This window comes from Bison bison, unplaced genomic scaffold (genome assembly GCF_000754665.1).
Source record: "Bison bison bison isolate TAMUID 2011002044 unplaced genomic scaffold, Bison_UMD1.0 scf7180017864254, whole genome shotgun sequence".
Taxonomy (NCBI): domain Eukaryota; kingdom Metazoa; phylum Chordata; class Mammalia; order Artiodactyla; family Bovidae; genus Bison; species Bison bison.
In genome coordinates, this window is record NW_011494826.1 from 7355901 (window position 1) to 7376528 (window position 20628).

The following is a 20628-nucleotide window of genomic DNA, read 5'->3' on the forward strand; positions in this document are numbered from 1 at the left end:
GACCCACCTGCGCTCCTGCCCCGGCCGGGGCCTGGCCAGGGGCTGCACACCCCTATACAGCGGTGGCGGCCGGAGGCCTGGCTCGCTCCCCACCGCTGAGACAGACCGAGCGCCCAGCGCGGCGCGGCGGAGCCCAACGCTCGCCCCGAAACCCATTTGTTTGGCTAAAACGGCGTGACGTCACGCGCCGGCCCAATCGACGGTTGGCCAGGGGAGGGGCCGCGGAGTCAGGGTCACAACGCCCCCTGCCGGGCTTCTGCGGCACTTCGGGCGCTTGGGGATTCAGAGTGGGGGCACTTAAACAGGGAGAAAACCTGGTGAGGCTTCTTCGGGCCCCCAAGTGCTGAAGAGTGAAAGCTCGAGCACGACCTGTAGAGAAAGGACTCAACCCCTCAAGCTAGCCAGAATGGTAGTAAGCCAGGGTTCAACAGTCAGCAGCAATGGCAAGTCTGTTAATACTCGTGGGTGGATGTCGGTGGAACTAGCTAAATGGTGTGAAATTACTGGTAGTTACCTGGTAGATCTGGGTTCAGATTTCGGTTCTGCTACTACCTGGGGAAGCTGGGCTTCAGAGTTCTTATTTGTAAAATGAAGGGATTGGCAATGTCCGTAACGTTCTTTTCTATACAAATGCAGGAATGCGTGCGTGCGTGCTAAGTCGCTTCAGTCGTGTCTGACTATTGGGACCCGATGGACTGTAGCCCGCCAGGCTCCTCTATCCATGGGAGTCCCGGGAAAGAATACTGGCGTGGGTTGTCATGCCCTCCTCAATGGCAGTAATACCTACCAGCAATTTGATAAACTTTGAGGTTGACAGTCTCAAAATGTGATCTTTAGAAGAGTAAGGGATTGTAAATGATGACTACAAAAGAGGTTTTTGGTACTTTAATACTTTCAAATGAGAGTGCCAGTGAAGGCTATTTTATACTCACCCTTTAAACTGATAATTGTATTCACTGTAAAAATAATTTTGACCACATCATAGAACATGAGGACAATAAAAGAAAAAAACTCCTTCACCCTGACACAGGCACTCAGCATTCAGCTTATTTTCCTATAGACATTTTCTCATGCATATTTATTTTACAATGTTGTGCTCACAGTGTACACACAATTTTGGATCCTTGTTGGTTTGGAGTGCTTTTTTGTTTTTGCGTTTATAACTATTTTTTCCTAGTTCTACATAAGCTTCATAAACACTTCAGAAACTGTGTAAAATTATATTAAGTGAACATACAAAATTTACCAAGTTCTTCATTCTCAGACTTATTTCCTTTATGACATTATAAGGAAACCATAGGATATTTTCATGAATGTAAATTTTTTAAGATAAATACCCAGAAATGGAATTTCTAGGTGAAAGAGTATTGGCACTTTTAAAAGTCGCGCCCTCATGGTAGTTTGCAGTCACTTTTATGGGTCATTTCTTCCAGGTTTCCGTTGACCAATCGTCTTGCGTTCCCTGTTTCTGAGTCTGTATTTGCTATTTCTCAGGGTCCCCCCATGTGTGCGTGTATCTTTTAGCCATGATGAATTCTAGCCAAGAGACTTATGGGCAGCTGACATCACTAACTATGAGGTGATGCCCCCTCTCTTTGACCTCCAAGGAGCCTTTTCTGAGCATGGATATAGGCAAGGAGTTTTCCTTAACTTTGAATATGAGGAATATGTGGTCTCTTACCGGTGGCGCTGGTGGTAAAGAACCCCCCAGCCAATGCAGGTGATGTAAAGAGAGCAGGTTCCATCCCTGGCTTGGGAAGATCGCCTGGAGCAGCGCATGGCAACCCACTCCAGTGTTCTTTGCTGGAGAATCCCATGGTCAGAGGAGCCTGGCGGGCTACAGTCCATAGGGATGCACAGAGTTGGACACGACTGAAGCGACTTAGCATGCACTCGTCTTCTATCTGGAAAGGCCCCGGCCTCCGCCATTATCCTGCTTTTATGGAGTTCCTACTGTTTTGGAGTTTCTCTCCTCAGGGGAGAGACTGTTCAGCCTGGGGCCTGTCTATCTCCTGCCTCATTATTAGAGCCAAACTGAGCAAGGACCCCAGAACTCTTACCATATCACTCATTGTACCGTTCCTGGAAATTGCAGATGGATTAAAGACACTGAAACTGCAAAAAACACAAATATCAAAATGACACTGGTTTCCATGTGGCCAGTATATCTTCACTGTTAGACTCTGATTAAAGACTGGTCTAATGCAGTGTTTTTCAAACTGTGTCTGATTGAGAACCAGGCGTGCAGGGATTTTTTTTATATTTAATGCATTGTGAACTATTTTGTAAAATGTAATATAACTGACTAAAACTTCTAGAATGTGAAATTGTTGTTTTAAACAGCCAAAATTCTTGATTACTAAACTCAGCACACATAAAGTTACTCTGTCAAATTGCTAGTAAAGTTTCTGAAACTCTTCCTCTCATTTCTGCCCTTACCATGGACTGACTCTACAGCTGCCTCGTGGGCCACACTTTGAATAGCACTAGTCTAAGAAAACAATCAGAGTAGCAGGCAGTGAAACCACTTGAGACAAGTAGTTCTTTGATTGTTTCTCCATCTGTACAATGGGAATAAACTTTGAAAAAAGCTAGTAAAACCAGTGCAATGCCTCACACCTGGGAGGGAGTTCTCTGGCCTGCTTGGGTAGCAGTGTGACACAGTGGGGTTGTGGGATTGAAGCAGTGCTGACAGAAGAACAGATTAAGGGACTAAAGGGGCACAGCAGCTGAAGGTCTGTGTATTTAGAGAAGGTCTAAATATTATAAAGCATTGATATATTACTTTGGTTATTTTATCAATGATTAGAACTTAGTCATCTCAAACCAGCAAGCAAACGTCACATTACATTAAGACCCAGTTCAATGGATTTGTACTCTCCACTCAGATAAAAACTAAACCTATCACGGCTCCTCAATAGCTCACTCCTACCTCAAAAGAAAAACATGTTGTGATAGTCGTCTACAACCCTGAACTCTTAACCCAACCTACTTCTTCCATTTAGGACAAAGGATACCAAAAGGCAGGATCACTGGACTTTGTCTCTAGGCCCCTCTTTACTGCAAAACTAGCTTCCTAGGTGTGATTATGATTTTCCCTTCCTAGTTCACTGTATTACCATGAAGCTCAAACAAGTGAGAAAAATGAAAGTGCTTTCCAAAATTTAAAGTTTACACAGGTTAAGGCATGCAGTTAACCTCTCCTTGAATGAAATCACTGGAGCATGTGTGAAGCACTGAGCTTATGCCCAGGGTATGCACGGATGAAGCGTGGTGATGGTGATGGGAAACAGCAGAGGCTACTCAGCCAGGAGAAAGAACCTCATTCATGATAAACAGAAGAGCAACTAAAGGGAAGCAGAAGGACCAGGGCAGCAAACTGCCAAGAGAGATGAGTATATCTTATAATTTATTGTTGTTGTTCAGCTGCTAAGTCATGTTCAATTCTTTGCAACCCCATGAACTGTAGCACGCCAGGCTTCCCTGTCCTTCACCATCTCCGGGAACTTGCTCAAACTCATGTCCATCTAGTCAATGATGCCGTCCAACCATCTTGTCCTCTGTCTTCCCCCTCTCCTCCTGCTTTCAATCTTTCCCAGCATCACTGGGAAAATTTTGAAAATAATTTTGAAAATAAATTTAACTTCTCAAAAAAAAAGTCCCTTAGATCAACTAACTTTGTGGTAACCTGCACACTTAAAAAGGGAAGTAAGACAACAACCTCTTCTAGGGAAATGCCAAGGCAAAATCGAATCAAGGTCTCAGGTCTTCCTCCCTCCAAGGTATCGTCCTTAATCAAGCCCATTGTTGTTAAGTGCCCTTTGACCTTTCAGCAACATTCAGATGACAGCTTCCACAACACCAACACAGATTCATAGCAATTTCCCTTTACTCAATTTCTCTCCATTCTGACCCTGTCTTGGCTGAAATGTTACCTCCTCAGAGCTTTCTCTCTCTGTGCAGTATTTCAGCCTTGTCACTTTCCTTCACAGAATCCATGCCTGACAATAATGGGCACCCAATACATATCTGTCGAATTATTTAAAATATTCATACCTGCTGCTGCTGCTGCTAAGTCACTTCAGTTGTGTCCGACTCTGTGCGACCCTATAGAGGCAGCCCACCAGGCTCCCCTGTCCCTGGGATTCTCCAGGCAAGAACACTGGAGTGGGTTGCCATTTCCTTCTCCAATGCATGAAAGTGAAAAGTGAAAGTGAAGTCGCTCAGTCGTGTCCGACTCCTATCGACCCCATGGACTGCAGCCCACCAAGCTCCTCCATCCATGGGATTTTCCAGGCAAGAGTACTGGCGTGGGGTGCCATTGCCTTCTCCGAAATATTCATACCTACTCACACTAAACAAGTTAATCCAGGATGCATAAGTTCATCATCAATGGATGATCAATAAAAATAACAAGAGTAAAAGGTCTTGTACAGTAGAAGTAGAACCTGAATAAAATCAAAACCTAAGGTCTTAGTACCAGAAAATGACCAAAAGTAGGAACATCTTGTAAAACCCAACCAACCAGTCATGATTTTGGTGCTTCCATACAAATTACCTTTGACCAAATTTTCTGATTCACCAATTAATCAGATATATTAATATATCATATAATATATAATGTATTATTAATATATTAATCATTATATATAATTAATATATTAGCCTTATAATAATATAAACATAAAGATATTTATATTAATACTATCCACCTGGCATTTAGACAGGAACTAGCATTCATCGGGTAATACCAGGTAACTCATTCTTATATCTTTCATATTTTTGATAAGGCTCTGATCTGTTGAAAAATGGCAAGAAAAAAAAATGATAGAGGAAGGGAGGAGTCACTGTCCATTGACTGTCTATAAAATAGCAATTTCCCATTTCCTTGCTAACAGAATCCTGGGCTTAGGCACTCTGTGTGTTTCAGGGGAGATGGGCCCAGATCCATGGGATGAACAATGACTGACCTAAGCCAGTGGTTGTCAGTGGGGGGATAGATTTTGTCCCCCAGGGGACATTCAACAACGTCTGAAGATACTTCTGATTGCCACAGCTTGGAGAGAATTGCTGTTGGCATCTAACAGGAGAGGCCAGGGATGCTACTCAGCGGCTTACAGCAGTTCAGCACTGCCACTGAAATTATCCCTCCAAAAGGATAATTACCCCACCAAAAGCCAAAGGTGAGAAACACTGCAGCAAAGTCATCACTTGAGTGGTCCCAAACTCTTTGTCGGGGATTGGTTGAGGCCTGGGTATGTGATGCAAATCTACCTAATAAAATGCAAAGGGAAGTTTACTGAGATATACCTGAAAAAGGTTTTTCCTGCCAGGCTCCATCTGGCCATGAGATTCTCCAGGCAAGAATACTGGAGTGGGTTGCCATGCCCTCCTTCAGGGGATCTTCCCAACCCAGGAATTGAACCCGAGCCTCTATGTCTCCGGCATTGGCAGTTGGGTTCTTTACCACTGGCACACCTGGGAAGCCCGAGATATATCCAGAAAAGGTTTTTCTTACCTTTAGTAAAAAGACATTTTCTGCTGAAATGCATTACTCTCATAAATAAAAGTGTACTTAAGAACAAGAAAAGAGAGAGAAAAACACACAAGAAGAAAAAGTTTGTCCTCTGCTGCTAGAACTGTGCCTGTGCATGGTACCTGGCAGTGCAACTGCCATCCCGGAATCATGAGCGACGTTAGCTGCAGACAACATGAGAGGAGGGCAAAGCAGAAAGAGGGAAGTATCTTGCATCCTTGATGCCATAATTGAACTTCTGATTAAAATAATCCTTGAGACTTCTTTTTATATAAAACAATAAATTGTATTACTATTTAAGACATTATAGGACTTCCTAAAAATTTTGAAAATAGCTAAAAACATCCTAGTACATATACGTGTATGCTGTGCCATACTGTCACTTCAGTCATGTCCAACTCTTTTGCGATCCTATGGACTATGGCCCACCAAGCTCCTCTGTCCATGGGCTTCTCCGGGCAAGAATACTGGGGTGGGTTGCCCTGCCCTCCTCCAGGGGATATTCCCAACCCAGGGACAGAACCCGCGTCTCTTACATCTCCTGCACTAGCAGTCACGTGCTTTACCATTAGCGTTGTGTGTGTGTGTGTGTGTGTGTGTGTTAGTCGCTCAGTCATGTCCAACTCTTTGCAACCCCGTGGACTGTAGTCCGCCAGGCTCCTTTGTCCCTGGGATTCTCCAGGCAAGAATACTGGGGTGGGTTGCCATTGCCTTCACCCATATATGTGTGTGCATATGTATACACACACACACATACACACACACATGGGAGCTTCCCTGGTGGCTCAGATGGTAAAGAATCCTCCTGCAATGCCAGTGACCTGGGTTTGATCCCTGGGTTGGGAAGAGCCCCTGGAGGAGGGCATAGCAGCCCACTCCAGTATTTTTGCCCAGAGAATTCGATGCACAGAGGAACCTGGTGGGTTACAGTCCATAGTGTCACAAAGAGTCAGACATTACTGAAGCAACTTAGCATGCACGCACACACACACACACTTATATTCATGGATGGGAGATTGTTGGATAGGAAATAAACTGGTGGGGGGTGGGGACACTAACCTACTTCTTTGGGGGCAAGCGCTGCTATAGTGTAATAAATAAAATAATTTTGTTCTGCTATGCTTCTGGAACAATCCTAAACTAATGATGCTAGAAGTTGATAAAACCTGTGGGAAAAGAATCTGTGAATGTGTGTTTGTGTTCTTTAAATAAATGAGTAGGAACTCGTGACACTTTGAAATCTTTAAGAAAACGATATTTTCAAATCATTGACATTTACTATGGGGGAGCCTGCGGCATTAGCACAAAACTAGCCAGCCTGTCCTTCTTCTTCCTCAGCTTTAGCACACCAAATTCACAGGCACCTGCTGTAGCAAAGGAAAGGCTGCCTGGCTAAGGTAACCTAGTTACATCAGCTTGCTAAAATGGTCCAGGGCATTGATTTTGCTCAAAAGTGAGCTCTTTAAAAAAAAATGCCACCAACATATTCTGCAATTTTAGGATTTGCTGACATTTTCCACCAGGCATAACTATGCTCTTAGTGCCAAGTCTTACTTTGAAATACCAAAGATACTTTGCAAAAAGTACAGAGCTCTGCTGCTGCTGCTGCTAAGTCACTTCAGTCGTGTCTGACTGTGCAACCCCAGAGACCGCAGCCCACCAGGCTCCCCTGTCCCTGGGATTCTCCAGGCAAGAACACTGGAGTGGGTTGCCATTTCCTTCTCCAATGCATGAAAGTGAAAAGTGAAAGTGAAGTCGCTCAGTCGTGTCCGACTCCCAGCGACCCCATGGATTGCAGCCCACCAGGCTCCTGCATCCATGGGATTTTCCAGGCAAGAACACTGGAGTGGGTTGCCATTTCCTTCTCCAATGCATGAAAGTGAAAAGTGAAAGTGAAGTCGCTCAGTCGTGTCCGACTCCCAGCGACCCCATGGATTGCAGCCCACCAGGCTCCTGCATCCATGGGATTTTCCAGGCAAGAACACTGGAGTGGGTTGCCATTTCCTTCTCCAATGCATGAAAGTGAAAAGTGAAAGTGAAGTCGCTCAGTCGTGTCCGACTCTTAGCGACCCCATGGACTTCAGCCTACGAGGCTCCTCCGTTCATGGGATTTTCCAGGCAAGAGTACTGGAGTGGGGTGCCATTGCCTTCTCCGGTACAGAGCTCAGTTACCAGCATTTCCTTGCTAAATCATTTGTTTTATCAAGGAGTAATATACTAATATTACATTAATGAACTAGATATTTTCCTTGGAAAAGTATATGGTGGTTGGCTTCTTCTGAACACACCCATTCAGAAGGGATGGACCCATCCCTCTACTGTATTAGAATTTACTGTTACTCCAATAGAGAATCCCATCATTTTTTCACACCTCAATCCTCACCGCTTCTTAAAACTGCTGGGCTATGTGTAATGTTTTATATACCTTCAGTAAGGCTGCTGCTGCTGCTGCTGCTGCTGCTAAGTCGCTTCAGTCGTGTCCAACTCTGTGCGACCCCATAGACTGCAGCCCAACAGGCTCCCCTGTCCCTGGGATTCTCTAGGCAAGAACACTGGAGTGGGTTGCCATTTCCTTCTCCAATGCATGAAAGTGAAAAGTGAAAGTGAAGTCGCTCAGTCGTGTCCGACTCCCAGCGACCCCATGGATTGCAGCCTACCAGGCTCCTCTGTCTGTGGGATTTTTCCAGGCAAGAGTACTGGAGTGGGATGCCATTGCCTTCTCCATTGAGTAAGGCACATGTGGCCAACAACACATATATGTATTAGAGCTTGTTTTGTCCTTTCTTTGAACTACCCTGGTAGCTCAGACGGTAAAGAATCTGCCTGCAATGCAGGAGACCCAGGTTCAATCCCTGGGTTCTTTAGATGCCCCTCCTCTCAACAAAGCCAAAGTGTGCCTTCAGAGTGGCATAATGGCCTTGTTAAAGAGTGGGGGCACCTGACTGCTCCCTTTTATTCAGAGCCACTCTGGTTTTCTTATCTCAGAGCCCCTATTCTCACACTCAGATAATATTCTCCTTAAGGCCCCATTCTTTGCTCCTGTGGCTTTGCCATCTGTTCCTCTGACTACTGCTGCACTTCTCCAGCCTCTGCCCCCACTATTGCTCCTATATTTCCTGATTTTCTTACCTAATGACCTGACTTTTATAATCACCACTAGTTGAGAAGACAATTCCTGTTAGCTCCTACATGATACCATGCGAGTCTCTACATATTGAGTGTAGGTTTGAATCCTCTCTCTTTCTCAGTGATTTCCTTCGTTCCTGCTACTCAGGGCCTACTTGTGCATGACTGCAGGCATTATCTTTCTTGTATTTCCAGTATTGGCAAAACTCTAGGGCTCTACTCTCTGAATAAACCAATGTGTGCTTAATAGTTGTGGTAAGAATCTTGTTCTTAAGTTCATTAACTACTTCTCCAAAATGTCCTAAATATATTTCCACATATGTGTTATTCTATACGTTGGCACATCTGATTCTTAATTTCCTGCTTTGCAGAGGAAGTTGTGCTCTGATGATAAAAGCCCTGTTGGAACATTACAGGAAAAAAAATTGTTTTTCAAGCTCCAAAATAATCGGTTAAGCCACTCTTCCTTTAAGAGGCATAAAATGAATAAAATTGGTGTTCATTTTTTACCTTTTTGCGACTGCTCTTACAATCCAGGTGCCCAGAGAAGATGCAAGTACTGTGGCTCATACAAGCATGTTATTCACCTACTGCAGTATCACGACTCCTGTGACTCATTCCCTGAATCCCTAAACAACATTAGTCATTCTCCCGATCTATGATCTCATGGTACTTTGTTCCACTTGTGCTGCTCCACTTAAAACATTTCAATGTGCTTTACTATGTATAGAACTTCCCTTCTCCTCTGTGAGCTCTTTAAAGACATAAACTGACCTGTTGAATCAGTGAATGAATTAAAGAGCTAAGAGAACAATTTTATTGACTATATCAAGATATTCATAAATATTCAGAGGTAAAAATATCCTTCCATTAAATGCAATGATATTTAAACTGCCAAACTTGTCGATTTTACATAAATGGAACTAAATTAAAGAGCATGTTGTTGTTGTTTTTGTTGTTTTTAGTCGCTGAGTCATGTTGAACTCTGTGACCCCACGGACTGGAGCCCCTCAGGCCCCTCTGTCCATGGGATTTCCCAGGCAAGAATACTGGAGTGGGTTGCCATTTCCTTCTCCAGGGGATCTTCCTGACCCAGGGATCAAACTCATGTCTCCTGCATTGCAGGATTATTCTTTTACTGCTGATCCACCAGGGAAGCTCCCCAAAATTAAACAGCATGACCCTCTCCAATGGTCATGTGATCCTTTCCTAAGTGGTCATGTGATCCTTTCCTAAGTGGTCAACTTGTCTTTATGATCAGTGCTGCTTGTTGTCTTTTGAAAAGGCTCACATTTTCCCCCAGTGTTTTCTCAAAGGTAAAATGATTCACATGTTCCCTTCAGAGAGCCTGATGCATTAAATTAACGTTGAGCTTTATTCTGTATTGTCAAAGATGAATTATTTGAATCTTCTAACTTATTCATATTAAATAATAAAATTATTAAAAATTTTAATGAGTTTGTGATAAGTGTTTTCTTGTTTTAAATTTAATATTCATTTAGGCAGTAACTGATCCTGCCAATTTTAAATCTTATTCCAGTCAAGCTCTCCCTTCCCTTCTATCCCCTGCCATTCTTACAAAACTGTTTAAACCAGAGCAGGACTACCTAGTACCTAATGAAAAAGGAAGAGGAGAAATGGGAGGACGAAGTAGAAGAAAGCTGTTTTCAAATACTTAAGAAAAAGTAAACTATTTTTATGCATATATAATTTGTCCCTATTCATAGGTATGAAAAAAAAAAAAAGATCACAAATAGGGGATAGATAACTACTACATGGGAGTATCTTCATATAATGGAATAAGAAACAGTATTAGAATTCAATCATTTAGATCTATGTGTATCAATGTGGTGATTCTCAGAAAACACTGGGTTCAGTGATAAAAAGTTAAAGTGTGAAATTGGTTCAGTCATGTCTGACTGTTTGTGACCCCATAGACTATATCAGTGATAAAAGCAAGTTGCAAATGGATACACATTATATATTACCATTTACACAAATGTTAAAAACATGCAAATGAAACACACAACAATGCTAACTATTGTTTGTGGACAGCTATAATTGCAATAAAAGTATAAAGATATAGATGAGAAGGGCCCAAAACAACTTCAGAATCATAATTATTTCTGAGGAGGAGAGAAGAAAATGTTAAAAGAGGCACAAAGAAGGACTTCAATCATAATAGAATATTCTATTCATTTAAGAAAAAATATCTGAACCAAATATGGGTGATTCACAGCTGCTGTTGCTGCTGCTGCTGCTAAGTCACTTCAGTCGTGTTCGACTCTGTGCGACCCCATAGACGGCAGCCCACCAGGCTCCCCTGTCCCTGGGATTCTCTAGGCAAGAACACTGGAGTGGGTTGCCATTTCCTTCTCCAATGCATGAAAGTGAAAAGTGAAAGTGAAGTCGCTCAGTCGTGTCTGACTCTTAACGACCCCATGGACTGCAGCCTACGAGGCTCCTCCGTTCATGGGATTTTCCAGGCAAGAATACTGGAGTGGGGTGCCATTGCCTTCTCTGGGTTCACAGCTAATCTTTTTAAAAATCAAAATGGTGAGGGACTTCTATGGTGGTCCAATGGTTAACACTCTGCATTTCCAGTGCAAGGGGCATGGGTTCCATCCTTGGTAGGGGAACTAAAGTCTCACATGCCCTGCAGTGCAGCCAATAAAATAAAATAAATAAAAATGGTGACTACAGAAGTATTTGTAAAATTATTCAGATTTTTTTTGGCATCTTAGATGTATTTCATAAATGTAACAAGTAAATGGAAACTTTTCACTTGACAATTTTAGAAGAGGTTGTGATGCATAGAATATCCTTGAGAAAAAAACCATTTAACTTACTGCCCATAGGTAATAGAGATGAAAGCAAAAAAGCTTCAGTTCATTCTTCTTTTCTCCTTTTATACCAAAGTATTTATGACACTGTGAAACATGCAGAAGTCTTAATGTATAAAAATGATACTTCTTTGTTAAGTGGAGAAAGTGAAGTTAAGATTTCTGTCTTTACTTACCCTGGCATTACTGCTCTATTTTTCCAGTGAGAAGGTAATGACAAAACTCAGGCATTTATAAGCCACCTGGAATTTGAACTCTAGGAGCAAATGCCTCCGTAATGCTGTTTTTTTTTTTTAAAAAAAAAAACAAAAAAACCCCACAGTGGTAGGGGGAGGTTCAGGAGGGAGGGGACATATGCATACCTGCAGCTGATTCTTGTTGATGAATGGCAGAAACCAACATAACATTGTAAAGCAATTATCTTGCAATTAAAAAAAAATTTTAAGTGAAAAAAAAAAGCACACAAAGAATTGACAGTGAGACAGAGTATCAAAGTTCTCTTCTCATCCCTATATCATCGTCCTCTCAGCTTCTTTTCTGGTTGGTTCCATAACCCCCAGAACTGTACACAAACAAAGCACACAAATATATGACTAACCTATGACAAAGCAGCATCATTCAATGACTAAACACCATGGAGGGCAGAGGGATGAGACACAAGTAAGGAGACACCCACAGAATTCTGTTACGAGCCTTTATGGAGCTGTGGCAAAGGCACTGTCTATGGTCACCCCACCAAGTGCCCAAACCCTTGACCTCTATTCTTCATGCAAAATAAATTTCAAACATATTGTTAGGGCTAATGAGGCCTCAATAAGCTCTAAATAACAACAACAAAAAAAAAACCTGATTCATCATTAAAGACTTTTACTTTAAATCTGAAAGATTTAAAATTCTTATGAAAAAAGAAAAAGGTCCTGTTTACTGAAAATGACTTAGTTCCAAGGACTTACATCAAAAGTAACATGCTACATAAAGCAACCACACTCTGGTGTTAGAGAGCTGATGGGAAGGAGAGCTAGTAACACCCAAGCATCCTCAGGAAGAATTTCCAGCTGAGAAAAGCCAGTAACTCTGTGCAAGGCATTCTACAATCTTCTCATGTACTGCGTCTACTTGACTCAGGAGAGAGAGGTCCCAGGAGATGAGAACTCAGAACTTGATAAAGTAGATTTATTTTTCCGTAAAGAAGTATTAAGGAAACATCCAAAGGTCTCTTGCACAATAAACAGATCAAAGGCTGGTTGAAAGTATTTATAGGCAGTTGTTTTGAACCTTGGGTACTCATTAGAATCACCCAGGGAGTTTCTGAAGAGTAGGATACCAAGGCACCATCCAGACCAACTGAATCAGAATCTCTGGGAGGGGGAGCTGCGGCGTTTGTGATTCTGATGCACAGTAAGGTTAAGAATTGCTGCCATAGTGCCAGGGATTCGCTGGTAAACTGGTTCTTGGGGGTGGGGGAGGGTTATTCCAGTGAGCTCTGATTCATACAATGTGAGCCTATTTCTTGGTGTAAATACTCCCACCTTGACCAGTTTCAAGCTACTAATGTGAGAATGAAACAGGAGGGAAGTGGGTAGGGCATAGCCTTTAGAAGAATGACATAGCCGTAGAATATAGAATACTGGTTAGAACCAAATAGGTCCAAGATGATGGACAAGTTGATTTCCACTAGACCTTGAGCCCCAGTATACGCTCATTCTAACACATCAGCAAGCTAAGTGATACGCACACACCAGTGCCATAACAGTTCCAAGGCCCACCATCAAAGATCAAAAGGTGGGCAGTGGCCCAGTTCCTGGAAATCTCTACCCCTTCCCCCAAAATAGTTGGAATAATCCTCCCACTCATCAGCCTATGAAATTACCTAACACATAAAAACTAATCGTGCCACATTTCCAGGCCTCTCACCTGAAATGGCCCACATTCTATCTATGGAAAGTGTTTCTAAATACATCCACTATTTACCTATCACTTTGTTTCTCACTGAATTCTTTCTCTGATGAGATATCAGTAATTTGAGCTTAATTAATTCCTGAATCCAGGTGTGTGATCTTAGTTAAAAGACCGTGGGTTCAAGTCCTAAACTGGGTTACATAGTTTCAGAGAGACAAAGTGGAATTAGAAACAGATGGGCATAATTGGCCCTCACAAGCTCCTGAGTGCTAGCTCTAGCAATGACCTTTAGGGGCTTTTGATGATGAAGTTACAGTCAAGGGTGAGAAAGCAATAGCACAGAGACAAGTCAGAGTTTATTTCATCAATTTAAAGAATATGAGGACAAACTAACATATTAAACCAAGACTCATCTACCATTTCATCAGCTTTTTCTCATTCCACTCTTTTCTAAACCAAAAGTTATTTTAAAATATCAGTCTTATAAAGAGAATTCTCTTTTTCCACTTTATTAATAATTATTTGAAATTAGGTCGTTTTTGCAATAATTATTCAGTCTCACAACGAGAGTAAATTTAGTCTTCGGTATACGGACATAAACTATGAGTTTCAAGTGTCTTTGGTTATGAGACCAAAGTCTCATATCTCATATGAGACTGCTACAACAATTCATGTTATGGAAGGAAGACTTGTTAAAGAGAAGTGAAATGTTGTCCTTATACCATCCAGAAATAGAAGAAAAGGAAACCATTTACTTGTGAAAGTCATTTTTAAGTAAATTACATTTAAAAACACTATCCTGTGAATTATATCCTATCAAGCTCCTTTCTGAGCAAATATATAACAACTATAGCAGAGAAACTAAATGCAAGAAAATTCAAAACCACTTTATAAGAGAGACCAAAAAACAAACAAACAAAAAACAGCTTTGTTAAATAATACAAAATTGTGATGAACTATCTAGAAATCAAATCAAATAAAAACAATTCGCTAATCAGATGCATATTCATTTAGTATACATTTAGAAAATCTAAGAATCATAGTCCTATTAATTTTCTACGTCAGTAATTGTATAATCAGTTAAATAGTAAAACCAGGAGAGGACTTCCCTGGTGGTCCCATGGTTAAAAATCCACCTGCCAATGCAGGAGACACAGGTTCGAGCCCTGGTTCGAGAAGATTACACATGCCATGGGGCAAATAACCTGTGCACAACTATTGATCCTGTGCTCTGGTGCCCGAGAGCCATAACTACAGAGCCCACTTGCAGCAACTATTGAAGCCCAAGCACCTAGAGCCTGTGCTCTGCAATGAGAGAAGTCACAATGAGATGCCCATATACATCTCAAAGACCCAGCATAGCTAAAAAAAGGAAGAGAAAAAGAAATAAAATTATTTTAAAGACAAAAACTTGTTTCCAAATTATTTTAATGAACTTATTAACAAAAACAAAAATATTGTAATTATTCTACCCAAAAATATTATAAAATGAAAGCAATTAATTTTTAAGATTGGCAATTTAAAAATCTATCATCGTAAAACATTATGGACATGAATTTGAATGAAGTCCAGGAGATGGTGAAGGACAGGGAAGCCTGGCGTGCTGCAGTCCATGGGGTCACAAAGAGACGGACATGACCGAGTGACTGAACAACAAAGAATGACAAACCACTGGAAAACATTATTCTAAGAATTTATAATATTACCAAGCTTCCATTAGAACCACTGTATATTCACTTGTGTGCTTAGTCGCTCAGTTGTGTCTGACTCTGTGCAACCCTATGGACCACAGCCCGCCAGGCTCTGATGTCCATGGGATTCTCCAGGCAAGAATACTGGAGTGGCTTGCCATGCTCTCCCCCAGGGGATCTTCCCAAGCCAGGGATCCAAACCCAGACCATCTGAGCCACCAGGGTAGCAGATATAAATGCTTCATAGCAATAAAACTAAAAGAAAAAATATAATTTAGTTTAGCAGAGAGAACAAAAGTTACCTGCTGTGGTCTTGGATCTTCAAAAGTAGACTCACTGACAAGGGATCACCTTGGAAAATGATACACTTTGTTTTCCAGCTGTGTAGTTAGAGACTGAGCCTTGGTGTGCAGTCCTTTCTTGTTGCCAGTGAAGAATGTGCTGAGTCGGGACCTTCCCCAGAGGAGGGTGGGAAGGATTCCTGGGGAGCTTCATCCTTACTTTCCAGAGTAAGGGAAGAAGGACCTGAATATGTGTACTTAGTCACTCAAGTCATGTCCGACTCTGCGACCCCATGGACTGTGGCCCACCAGGCTCCTCTTTCCATGGGAATTCTCCAGGCAAGAATACTGGAGTGGGTTGCCATGCCCTCATCCAGGGGACCTTTCCAACCTAGGAATTGAACCCAGGTCTCCCACATTGCAGTCAGGTTCTTTACCGTCTGAGCCACCAGGGAAGCCCTAGAATACTGGAGTGGGTAGCCTATCCCTTCTCTGGGTGATATTCCCGACCCAGGAATTGAACCAGGGTCTCCTGCAGTGCAGGCAGATTTTTTACTAGCTGAGCTACCAGGGAAGCCCCAAGGGAAGAAGAGGGAGGGGGACCTAATTTTCAGGAATTACATTCTGTCCCCTCTGCAACATCTTAACTCCTGACAGGAGGATGAGAGAGGAACTGCCTGGGTCAGTGTCTTCCAGTTCAGTGGTAAGGTAACCAAAAAAATCCTAAGCATCTGTCACCATAAGGAGCACCAGGAAAAGAGGGAAAGCTCTGTGTTGCTTCTGGAAGAGGATCTATTGCAGGATGAAGTTGGCCTGATGGTTGGATCCTTTTTCTGGGATCCTGAACCTGAAATGAACCTGTGGGACCCTCCCAACTAAAAATCCTTTCTGTGTTCACTTCCCTCCCCTCCCTCTCCTCATTTGTTTCTTTTTTGTAGGAAATAGGCTTCTTTCAGCCTCCTGGACTTTCCCTGAGTTCCAAAGGGCAGATTCAAACATCTGCTAATCAGGAAAGGGAGGGAACGCAGAAACTAGGGAGGAGGAGTCAGGAAACAATAGTGCAACCTTGGGGCAGAGTCCTGGTTCCTCCACCAGGAATATACAGAGCAGTATCTCTGAGTTCTTCTGGGGAACTAAGGCCCCCACCCAGGAGGAGGGTGGTAATTTAAGGCTGAGTGCTGGGTTTCTGGAACACCACCCTGTTACCTCACCACCAACCAGTCAGAAGAGAGTGCAGCCCTCTACACGCCCTGTAGCCCTCACCCCAAATTTCACCTATTAAAAATTCCTCAAAAACCATGAAGGAGTTCAGGGTTTTTGAGCACAAGCCACTTGTTTTCCTTGACTGGCCCTGCAATAAACATTTCTCTGCTGCCAACTCCAATGTTTCTGTTTGGCTTCACTGTTCATCAGGCACAGGAACTTACGTTCAGTAACAACCCCTTGAGGGTGGTATTTGGTCCATAAAGGACCTGGATCCACCTGAGTCTGCCAAATATCCTATTTGGAAGATTGGGAACATAAAGAATTTTCCCAAACATCTTACAGCATGCATTTTCTCTTCTTAAATTATCAAAGTTTCTCTCAGCCAGCAGAGCTCTCAACCCATTACACAAGCCTTTCTTAAGTGGAAAATAAACTAGCGTTGATAATAGCGAGCAGCTCTTTTGAATTTTTCTGAAAGAACTTTGGCTTCTATTTCGTAGGTGTTCAGCCCTTCACATGCATGGTTCATCTTCACATCTGCTTTGGAAAGATTCTCCTTTATCTTCAAAGGGTAAATTCTCTTTAAATTGCTTGTTTGGTGAATATTCATTTCTTTTTCTTGATGCAACTCAGGAAGAACTTGGAGTTTCAGTCAGACCATCAGCCTCACCGTTTCCCTGCCTTTTTTACCCCCTAACTTTAAGGCACTTATACATTTGCCAACTTTTAATGTGCTCTTTAAAAAATGTATGTATTTATTTATTTATGGCTGCGCTGGGTCTTCATTGATGCCTGAGGGCATTCTCTGGTTGCCGTGTGAGGGCTTCTCATAGCGGTGGTTTCTCTTGATTTGGAGCACAGGCTCTAGGCATGAGCTTCAGTAGTTGTGGCACATAGGCTTAGTTGCTCTAAGGCATGTGGAATCTTCCTGGACCGGGGATTGAACCTGTGTCCCCTGCATTGGCAGGTGGATTCTTTACCATTGGAACACCAGGGAAGACCTCTTTTAATGTGATCTTTAAGTGCATCAATTAACTTACCTTCTTTCATTAATTTTGTGCACATTTGGTTTCTTTTTTCTTCAAAAAGCTTTCAATAAGTATTTAACTCACATCAATCCATTTCTTCAAAACCTCTTTTATTCATCTTCTAGGAGCGGAACATTTTCTAAAGCATTTCTCATATCCAGTTCCAAGTGCCCACAACATACGTTGTCTTTAAGAACAGAAGCCTGGTGGCTCATCGTTAGCACATGCTCCCCAGAGCCTTGCTCCATGTGCACTTTAGCATTTCCTCATCTTTTTTTCCTTCTGTTGGATCAGTCTGTCATTCTTCCTTTCTATTCTTCCCTTTCATGTGAGTACAGCTTTATGTTTCCTTAAAAATAAAAATTCTCATCAAAGCATCTTTTAGTGCTTCTGGAATTGTTTCTTACCCTTGCTGTGTATATTGAAGGCTGTTTTGGTTGAAGTTGCTTTAAATTTTATGTTTTGATGCATATTCTAAAAACTGAATCTCTCTTATAACGTCAATCACCAGCTCAACTTCTTTTAAGGGTTTACATTTCTCTCCTTGAGTCCTTTTCTCAATTTCTTTAAGCTCATAAAATGTGTTGAAAATTTCCAGCTCTTTATTAATGACTTCCAGCTTTTATATTTCTGATCATTTTTCCTCAAATGTGGCATCCATTAAAGTTGATTCAAGGCTTCTAAATTCTTTCCCCCCCCCTAAATTGGATCCTTTATTTTGCATTAAAGGATACTCCTGAGACATTTGGTAAAATTCAATGGGGTCTCAGGATTAGTTACTATTATTAATGTTAATTTCCTGATTTTGATTATTGTATTGTGACTATGAAATAGAATGTCCTATACAAACCTCTGAACTATTTGGGGGCAATGGGGCATCAGGTTAGCAACTTACTCCCAAAGTGAAAGTCACTCAGTCGTGTCTGACTCTTGCAACCCCATGGACTGTAGCCCGCCAGGCTCCTCTGTCCGTGGAATTTTTCAGGCAAGAGTACTGGAGTAGAAACTAGAGTTTCCTACTCCAATACTCCCAAATGGTTTAAGATAAAATGTTGTCTGCACTGTACTTTTAGTTTTCCTGTAAATTTCAGATCACTTTTTTAATTAATAAATTTTATTTTTTAGAGTAGGTTCACAGCAATGTTGAGCAGAAGGTACAGAAAGTTACCACATATACCCCTGTTCTCTTTCACACATGGGCAACATATCCCTCCTTTATCACCATCCCCCACAGAAGTGGTCCATTTTTTACAACTGATGAACCTCCTCAGACACATTATTATCACCGAGAGTCCATAGTTTACATTTCACTCTTCATTTGGCTTTGACAGATGGTATCCCTCATTATAGTCTCATAGAGAATAGTTTCACAGACCTAAAATTCCTCTGTGTTCCTACCTATTCATCCGTTTTAGCTTCACAACCCGTGGCAACCACTGATCTTTTTATTGTATCTGTACTTTTGCCTTTTCTAGAATGTCATGTGGTTGGAATCATACAGCATGTAGCCTTTTCTAAATTCTTTCTGAATGAAGTTAAACTTGTCAAAAACTAGATGTCTTTCTCTAGAAGGGCACAGACTCCAGTGGCCAGTTTTTTCTGTCTCGTATAGAGTAGCATATAATAAGTAAAACTGTGACTATAGATATAAGTACATCATTTCCCACAGAAATCCAGGATAATCTGGGCCAGGTCTGTATTCCCTTACCTGTGCTGCCATCACCTGGTACAGTGTCACACGGCTCCCGTGTGACACAGAGCATCACGTTCCCAGGACCCTGCTGGCTAACTCAAATGGCAGAGAACACACCAGATCACTCGGTCCAAAGCCAAACTAGTGATTAGAAACAGGCACAGACCTTGATGGAGGTGAGGAAGAAGAATCAGTAAAACACTGGCCAATGGCTCTCCCTTTTTTAAGTAAATATTTTATTCTGAGGTCCTGGAGGCCTTATCCTGCCCACAAAGCTCACAGAAATCTCCCTATTCTCAGATCCCTTCTTTGGCTTGTGTCTGACTGGCCTTTGAATAAAGTAAGAAGTGCTGAAGCAGTTTCAGAATTTCAACTTACTTCACTAACTTTATCTTTAAAAACTAGGGGAGGACTTCCCTGGTGATGCAGGGGTTAAGATTCTGTGCTCCCAGTGCAGGGGCCTGGGTTTGATCCCTGGTCAGAGAACTAGATCCCACAAGCTGTAACTAAGAGTTCTCCAGCCGCAACTAAAGATTCATCAACAAAGATCGAAGATCCTGCATGTAGGAACTAAGACCTGATGCAGCCAAATAAATACATAAATATTTAGAAAAAAAAAAACCTAAGGAAGAAGCAAGAGGGGTTTTCAAAGTGTTCACATTTTGAAACTGTGTAGTCCAACTGGGATTAAAAACAGCATGATTTTCAAACTATTCCTGCACAGAGTAGTAAAATGAATGACGACACAGAAGGCACTCAGGTGCTACTGGTTCACAGTGAGCATTTCAGGGGCTTTCGGGAGCTGGCTGGATGCTCCTCTCAGGGGCAGGAGTATTGGGCCATATGAGCATCTCCTCAATGCAGAGTCTACTCCTTGAGTCCTGGGGGACACAGGCATGGTCCAGCTCAATGAGTAGTTCAGTCTTGTTGAATCTCTGGGTCAGCTGGGAACTGGCCAATTTTAACTGGGCAGGGATGAATAGGTCTGATAACCCCAGCTGACCTTGATATATGTCTCAAGGTTACCTGGGGATGAGCTGACCTGTGCTGATCTGGGCAGTGCTGCCGACCTTGGCTACATGTGCTCACGTGCCTTGGGGTCATCAGAGGGAGGGTGCATTGGGCTAGACTAACTCAATGTATCTCCGAGTCAGCTGGGAATAAGCTGATGCAGACTGGACCCTGCCATGCACTGGGCTCTACTCTTACTGTTCCTCATCTTCCTCCTAGAATGGCAGAAAAGCCCAGTCACATCTTCCCTTGGCAACAGCAGAGGCAGAAGAACTCTTTGCATTTTAAGAAGTTTCCTCTGGCTGTGAGATAGC

At 42.3% G+C, this 20628-nt stretch overlaps 1 protein-coding gene across 3 annotated transcripts in view; it reads right to left on the reverse strand.

Annotated features, from left to right (window-relative positions):
• The window catches only part of FBXO34 (F-box protein 34), a 97505-nt gene extending 82044 nt beyond the window's left edge, over positions 1 to 15461 (reverse strand). Inside the window, exon 1 of one of the 3 annotated variants that reach the window (XM_010847707.1) lies at positions 15398 to 15461. The gene's annotated coding sequence lies outside the window, so the exon portion shown is untranslated. Of the gene's footprint in view, positions 1 to 7; positions 159 to 15397 lie in introns of those variants that run through there. The other 2 variants (XM_010847706.1, XM_010847709.1) reach the window with 2 other exon arrangements.
• Positions 15462 to 20628: the final 5167 nt, after the last annotated feature.